Source organism: Gossypium hirsutum, chromosome D01 (genome assembly GCF_007990345.1).
Source record: "Gossypium hirsutum isolate 1008001.06 chromosome D01, Gossypium_hirsutum_v2.1, whole genome shotgun sequence".
Taxonomy (NCBI): domain Eukaryota; kingdom Viridiplantae; phylum Streptophyta; class Magnoliopsida; order Malvales; family Malvaceae; genus Gossypium; species Gossypium hirsutum.
Window position 1 is genome coordinate 39,178,743 of NC_053437.1, and position 8,916 is coordinate 39,187,658.

An 8,916-nucleotide genomic window follows, 5' to 3' on the forward strand; every position below is an offset into this window, starting at 1 on the left:
AAAAAAAGGAAAAGAAAAGGTTAATTAACCTTCTGGTTATATCAAACTAGTAAAGCCAATATCACATATATATTAATTATAGTAAAAAAGGTATATGCCATTATTCATTCTTCGAGATCTTTAATTAAACCTGAAAAGTTCACAAAAATTATACCATCAACAACAGAGCTTAAAAAAGCTTCATAGAAGGCAAGCTCAATGCCGATTAAGAAGGGCAATGTAACACCCCTAACCCGTATCCAGCACTGAAACAAGGTTATGGAGCATTACCGGACATATCGGACAATTTAAAATCAATATAAAAACCAACACATTTACACATTCAAATCTATTTAAAACATGCCTTTTATAAGTAAATACTCATCATATACCAAATGACCAAATGGTCATCTTGAATCATCACCAAAACCATTATCAAACAGACTCAAGCCTATACATGCCATATAACCAATATCACAAAGCTTATAAATACCAAACCATAGTTGGATAGTGTGATGAGATCTCTGACGACTTTCAACCCGAGCAAACCTCTGAAACTCTATAAACATAGGAAAGAAAACAAAGTAAGCTATAAAGCTTAGTAAGCTCGTATGGAAATAAACTCATGTTATTAACTAACCGCATTTAAAACAATTATTCAAAATATGATATAATTCATATTTTTTTTACACATGCACATAGTTAATCCATATTTTCATGAGTTTATTCATTCAAAACACGTCTAGTTTGAATACTTCTTATCATTTCATTCACATTTTCATATGCATAAGCAATTATATATATACTTTATTTAATTCAATATTCATCATATACCAAATTACCTTCATTTAATTCTCATTTAGGTTCTGTACGTATCTATATCACTTAATTCGATTGTACTTTCATTCTCGTCTTGACCTTGCCTGTTGAACCATTCGAAATCGTTAAGGAGACTCAGAATTCATAATAGCTCGTACAATGCCATATCCCAGACAGGGTCTTATACGAAATCATATAATGATGCCAATGTCCCAGACATGGATGTAAACATAATCACAGTACAATGCCAATGTCCCAGACATGGTCTTACATGTTATCACATATCGATGCCACTGTCCCAGACAGGGTCTTATACGAAATCATATAATGATGCCAATGTCCTAGACATGGTCTTATACGTAATTACAATACAATGCCAATGTCCCAGACATGGTCTTACATGTTATCACATATCGATGCCACTGTCCCAGACAGGGTCTTATACAAAATCATATAACGATGCCAATGTCCCAGACATGGTCTTATACGTAATTACAATACAATGCCAATGTCCTAGACATGGTCTTACATGTTATCACATATCAGTAACCCTAATGTCATGGCACTTGTATTATATTCTATTCCTAAGGTTCATACGGGACTTTTGGACGTCGAAACTCAGTCGATTTCGGCTCGTATTCATGACCATTCTAGATCGACTAATTAGGTCGACTAATCCAATACTTTGTTTCCCCCCATTCTAGATCCGAATCTCATTTTTTTATCAATCTATATAATAACAAAATTTGCTTATTTAAGCATTAATTCATTCAATTTAACATAATTTACACATTTTGGCAAAATTACACTTTTAACCACATAATTTCAATATTTCACAATTTAATCCCTAATTTACATTTTCATCAAAAATCTCTTTATAAAACATGAAAATCTAACATCAAATATTCATATTTCACCATTAAACATCAAAAAACACATAAGCTCATCAATGGAAACTATATTTTGTGTAAATATCAACAAGCACTCATTGTGTTCGAGGCTGTACGGGCCTTGAACGTCATGCTTCATTAGTTAATTCAACAAAGGACAAAAACCATCAATTGCTCATTGGCCAATGACAGTTAAGAAAATGTATCATTGATTAGAACCACAGTATTGAAGCTCAGCGACAATCTTCATGCACCATTTTTGGATCATAACAAGGGGAAGGGCATGCTCACAAATAAACATAATCGAGGTCTCACTAAAGATATTTCATTTCTATACACATAAATCATGCATCATAATTTAAATTTTTACATCATTTCATATATCCAATACTCACCTATATTTTGCATTAAAATTTGATATCAATGTCGTCGATTTTCATTTAATTTACCCTACAAGATGATGCAACACGATAGCTCAATTTTAAGTACATGACTTCTTGTCCAATTTGCAACTGTACAACAACGACTCTAGTGTATAGACGGGTTTGAATATCATACACATTTAATCCTACTTAAACAAAACACTCCAGCGTATTAATTTCTAGCGTGCATTTGGACATGTTGAATTCTAGCATGCGTTCGGACACTTAAAAAAAAATCAGTATACATTCAAACATTAAATTTTCACTAGCTGACAGAAAATAATTTTCAGACAATTTAGTTCCCTACATCTTTTCAACAAATGCTTGTTTCCTTAGCTTCAACCAATAATAATGGGACATTACTAAAACTGAAATTTGGAAATGTAAACCCTAAATTAAACTATTTTAAGCTCCAAAATTTAATACCTCTTCAAAAATAAACCAAACAGTAATGCATGTTAATTTCAACCATATTTATATTTTGCTTATTTCCACAAAACAGGACATTTATCAACCAACATTTTACCTTAATTAGAACAGCAACAGATCAATTACACCAGGATTTATTGCATTATAAAATACGACAATTACATGCTGAAACTATCAGCATTCAACGACAGGTTTCAACACCAACTATACATTTATTTATCAACTCTTCTTCACTTCTAACACCAGTATTTTGGTAACAAATAACATGTATTTTTAACTACTAACTTTGCTTAACAGCCCTTAAATTCGCATTTTACCTGCATGTATTAAACACATAATAAACATGGAAAATTTTCAAGGTTTCATTGCAAGGACTTACCGAACAGCAGCCGAACCTACTCTTGAGCAGTTTCTTAAGGAACCAACTCCTAAATGAGCTCAAAAATTAAACATGCAGCATCCTTCCTCTTTCTTCTCCATTCGAACAGCCAAGAAATGGGCAGAACTCAACAATTTTCTTTCTTTTTTTTTCTTTTAAATTTTTCGATGAAAGAGATGAGAAAATAAACTTAAAATTGTTTTTCTTTTCTTTTAACTTAACTTAATTATCTAATTACCAAAATATCCTTTCAAAACATTAGTAATTACACTAAATGCCACCCCACTATCATCCACTAACTCATAAATGGCCTATTTACCACTTAAGGACCTTTACTTTAATGTTCTATAGCTATTAGACACATTTAGTTTATAAAATACAACTTATACGCTTTACGCAATTTAGTCCTTTTTACCGAATTAAATATTCAAACAGTAAAATTTCTTTACGAAACTTTCACGTAATAATTCTATCATGCTGAAAACTTTAATATAATAATAAAATTAATATTTTAACTTCGGATTTGTGGTCCCGAAACCACTGTTCCCCTTGACCCAAAAATGGGCTGTTACAACTCTCCCCTCCTTAGGGATTTTCGTCCCCGAAAATCTTACCAGTGATTTGGTTGGACATTTACTTTCACATTGGCTTATCACATAGCCGTGGATTTCTCAACTCTTTAGTCTCATAAACTAGGATTTTGATCTGTTCTTTGCTATAGATCTTCTCAAGTTCTGGCGGTAATATAAGTTTCAATATAATCTGACTACTGTATTAATCCTTCAATCAAAGAACTCTGTAATTCCACACTTGTGAGCTTATTTAATCTAAATGTTACTGATTTCATTGTAATGCCTTACTAATGAGGGGGTGAGGGTCGTAAAGCCTCAACTTTAACTCTCACATATACATGCACATACTATAACATTTATTAATAACACAATATTATGAAATTTTATTCATTCCTTTATGAGTTTCAACTCAACATAATCACATTTTCACTTAAACATTTGAGTACCACTTTCTGCTATATCAGAATTAGCTCGGTTGGAAAACACATCTGTCAAATTAAAATAACTGTCGTCAAAATCGAGAGATATCACACTATCACAGGTTAAATACGAAATGTATAGCTAGACTCACATATGCCACATTAGTCCTAGACTCGACTAAACCGTAGCTCTGATACCAATAAAATGTAACACTCCTAACCCGTATCCATCACTAAAACAGGGTTATGGAGCATTACCATACCTATCGGACAATTTACAATCAATATGAAAACCAACACATTTACACATTCAAACCTATTTAAAACATGCCTTTTATAAGTAAATACTCATCATATACCAAATGACCAAATGGGCGTCTTGAATCATCACCAAAACCTTTATCAAACAGACTCAAGCCTATACATGCCATATAACCAATATCACAAAGCTTATAAATACCAAACCATAGCTGGATAGTGTGATGAGATCTCTGACGACTTTCAACCCGAGCAAGCCTCTAAAACTCTATAAACATAGGAAAGAAAACAAAGTAAGCTATAAAGCTTAGTAAGCTCGTATGGAAATAAACTCATGTTATTAACTAACCGCATTTAAAACAATTATTCAAAATATGATATAATTCATATTTTTTTACACCATTCTATTTCAAATTCATGCACATAGCTAATCCATATTTTCATGAGTTTATTCATTCAAAAGACATATAGTTTGAATACTTCTTATCATTTCATTCACATTTTCATATGCATAAGCAATTATATATATACTTTATTTAATTCAATATTCATGATATACAAAATTACATTCATTTAATTCTCATTTAGGTTCTATACGTATCTATATCACTTAATTCGATTGTACTTTCATTCTAGTCTTGACCTTGCCCGTTAAACCATTCGAAATCGTTAAGGATACTCAGAATTCATAATAGCTCGTACAATGCCATATCCCAGACAGGGTCTTATAGGGTGTTACACGAAATCATATAATGATGCCAATGTCCCAGACATGGACTTAAGCGTAATCACAGTACAATGCCAATGCCCCAGACATGGTCTTACATGTTATCACATATCGATGCCACTGTCCCAGACAGGGTCTTATACGAAATCATATAATGATGTCAATGTCCTAGACATGGTCTTATACGTAATCACAATACAATGCCAATGTCCCAGACATGGTCTTACATGTTATCACATATCAATGCCACTGTCCCAGACAGGTTCTTATACAAAATCATATAACGGTGCCAATGTCCCAGACATGGTTTTATACATAATCACAGTACAATGCCAATGTCCTAGACATGGTCTTACATGTTATCACATATCGATAACCCTAATGTCATGGCATTTGTATTATATTCTATTCCTAAGGTTCATACGAGACATTTGGACGTCGTAACTCTGTCGATTTCGGCTCGTATTCATGACCATTCATCATTCAATTCAATTCAATAATAATTAAGCATTTATAACAAAATTTAAATACGTTACTAGAATACGAACTTACCTCGTTTGCTGTAATGACGAATTAGGTCGACTAATCCGATACTTTGTTTTCCCCCATTCTAGATCCGAATCTCATTTTTTATCAATCTATATGATAACAAAATTTGCTTATTTAATCATTAATTCATTCAATTTAACATAATTTACACATTTTGGCAAAATTACACTTTTAACCACATAATTTCAATATTTCACAATTTAATCCCTAATTTGCATTTTCATCAAAAATCACTTTATAAAATATGAAAATCTAACATCAAATATTCATATTTCACCATTAAACATCAAAGAACACATAAGCTCATCAGTGGAAGCTATATTTTGTGTAAATATCAACAAGCACTCATTGTGTTCGAGGCTGTACGAGCCTTGAACGTCATGCTTCATTAGTTAATTCAACAAAGGACAAAAACCATCAATTGCTCATTGGCCAATGACAGTTAAGAAAATGTATCAATGACTAGAACCACAGTATTAAAGCTCAGCGACAATCTTCATGCACCATTTTTGGATCATAACAAGGGGAAGGGCATGCTCACAAATAAACATAATCGAGTTCTCACTAAAGATATTTCATTTCTATACACATAAATCATGCATCATAATTTAAATTTTTACATCATTTCATATATCCAATACTCACCTATATTTTGCATTAAAATTTGATATCAATGTCGTCTATTTTCATTTAATTTACCATACAAGATCATGCAACACGATATCTCAATTTTAAGTACATGACTTCTTGTCCGGTTTGTAACGGTACAACAATGAATCTAGTGTATAGACGGGTTTGAATATCATACACATTTAATCCTACTTAAACAAAACACTCCAGCGTATTAATTTCTAGCGTGCATTTGGACATGTTGAATTCTAACATGCGTTCAGACACTTAAAAAAAATCAGTATACATTCAAACATTAAATTTTCACTAGCTGACAGAAAATAATTTTCAGACAATTTAGTTCCTTACATCTTTTCAACAAATGCTTGTTTCCTTAGCTTCAACCAATAATAATGGGACATTACTAAAACTGAAATTTGGAAATGTAAACCCTAAATTAAATTGTTTTAAGCTCCAAAATTTAATACCTCTTCAAACATAAACCAAACAGTAATGCATGTTAATTTCAACCATATTTATATTTTGCTTATTTCCACAAAACAGGACATTTATCAACCAACATTTTACCTTAATTAGAACAGCAACAGATCAATTACACCAGGATTTATTGCATTATAAAATACGACAATTACATGCTGAAACTATCAGCATTCAACGACAGGTTTCAACACCAACTATACATTTATTTATCAACTCTTCTTCACTTCTAACACCAGTATTTTGGTAACAAATAACATGTATTTTTAACTACTAACTTTGCTTAACAGCCCTTAAATTCACGTTTTACCTGCATGTATTAAACACATAATAAACATGGAAAATTTTCAAGGTTTCATTGTAAGGACTTACCGAACAGCAACCGAACCTACTCTTGAGCAGTTTCTTAAGGAACCAACTCCTAAATGAGCTCAAAAATTAAACATGCAGCATCCTTCCTCTTTCTTTTCCATTCGAACAGCCAAGAAATGGGCAGAACTCAACAATTTTCTTTCTTTCTTTTTTTTTTTAAAATTTTCGGTGAAAGAGATGAGAAAATAAACTTAAAATTGTTTTTCTTTTATTTTAACTTAACTTAATTATGTAATTACCAAAATATCCGTTCAAAACATTAGTAATTACACCAAATGCCACCCCACTATCATCCACTAACTCATAAATGGCCTATTTACCACTTAAGGACCTTTACTTTAATGTTCTATAGTTATTAGACACATTTAGCTTATAGAACACAACTTATATGCTTTACGCAATTTAGTCCTTTTTACCGAATTAAATATTCAAACAGTAAAATTTCTTTACGAAACTTTCACATAATAATTCTATCATGCTGTAAACGTTAATGTAATAATAAAATTAATATTTTAACTTCAGATTTGTGGTCCCGAAACCGCTGTTCCTACTTGACCCAAAAACGGGCTGTTACAGGCAAATAGATTGTAAGTAATGAAAATAGCATTTCATCATTTATTCTTCAAATTGACAGTTAAAATTGTAGCATTCAATTTATAACACCCTACATGGCTAACAATTTCAGAGAAACAATTTTCAAGAAAACTAATAATATTTTTTTGGTTATGTACTTAATTTTAATGAGTTTTTACTTCCCAAACAACTGTTTCCACATATTTAGTTACCCACAAACATCATCACTCCAAAACCAACAACAACAAAGAGAAAAATGTTTCCCCTTTTATGTTGTTTTCAAACATTTCAAAAAAGAAGTAATTTTTCATTTTACTACTTTTACTTTCCAATGGGAAAGAGAGTGATAATGTACATCACTTTTTCACATACATGCATGTATATACATAGAATAAATAGTATGAAAATCATCCAAAAATTGATTTTTTTTACAGAATTCTCAACTCTTCTTTTTTAATAAATAAGATTTGACTTTACTTCAATATATAGGTATAAAAACATAGATAAGCATAGGAAGAGAACCCAAATTCATGAAAAGTAATGATCTTTAGATGAATTTTTACTCAGGAAAAAAAAAGACTGAGCAATATAAGAAAAACCCAGATAGTGAACAGAAGACAAAGAAGGCACCGTGACATACCAGTGGTTGGAGCAGGGGGTGGACAGCAGATGCAATAGGTTTTCTTTGGCCAAAGAGTTTGGAGGGAGAGAGAATAAGTGTTTTTATGTGGATAAGAATCAGGATAAGTTGACCAGTTAACCACTAATCCCATGCCATGTCACCATCATTTAAGTCTTTTTTTACTAATTATTTATTATTCAAAAATATTTTATTTTCTTTAATAAACTATTTATTATTTAATATTATCATAATAATAGTTTTAGTATTCAAACGTTGGAAATTTTTAATAATTTAGCTTTCATTGTTTTAGTTAAATTTGATTCTCAATTTTTTTAAAAACAGTAAATTTATTTTTTTAACCGAAAATGTTAACTAAAACAATAATTTGTTAATTATATTAGGGTGATAATCCGCTAATCTACACCTACTTTATGCTGACATGATACCATTTATTATATATGTCATATCAGTAAATAATTTAAAATTATATTCATAAAATAAAAAAATTAAAATTCAAAAAATTATACAAATAGTTCATAAAAATTTTAAAAATTAATAAGATTACCACACATATTACCATGTTTAAATTTTTCACATTTTCATTAGTTTTTCATTAAAATAATAATGATTTCACATTTTCATTAGTTTTTCATTAAAATAATAATGATTAAGAATTAGATTTAATTAAAATAAATAAACTTCAATATTAGATTTAATATTTAACTCTTAATCTTCAAGTAAATACACAGAAATACACAGAAATAATTGGATTCCATAAATATTATGACTTTTTTGTTAG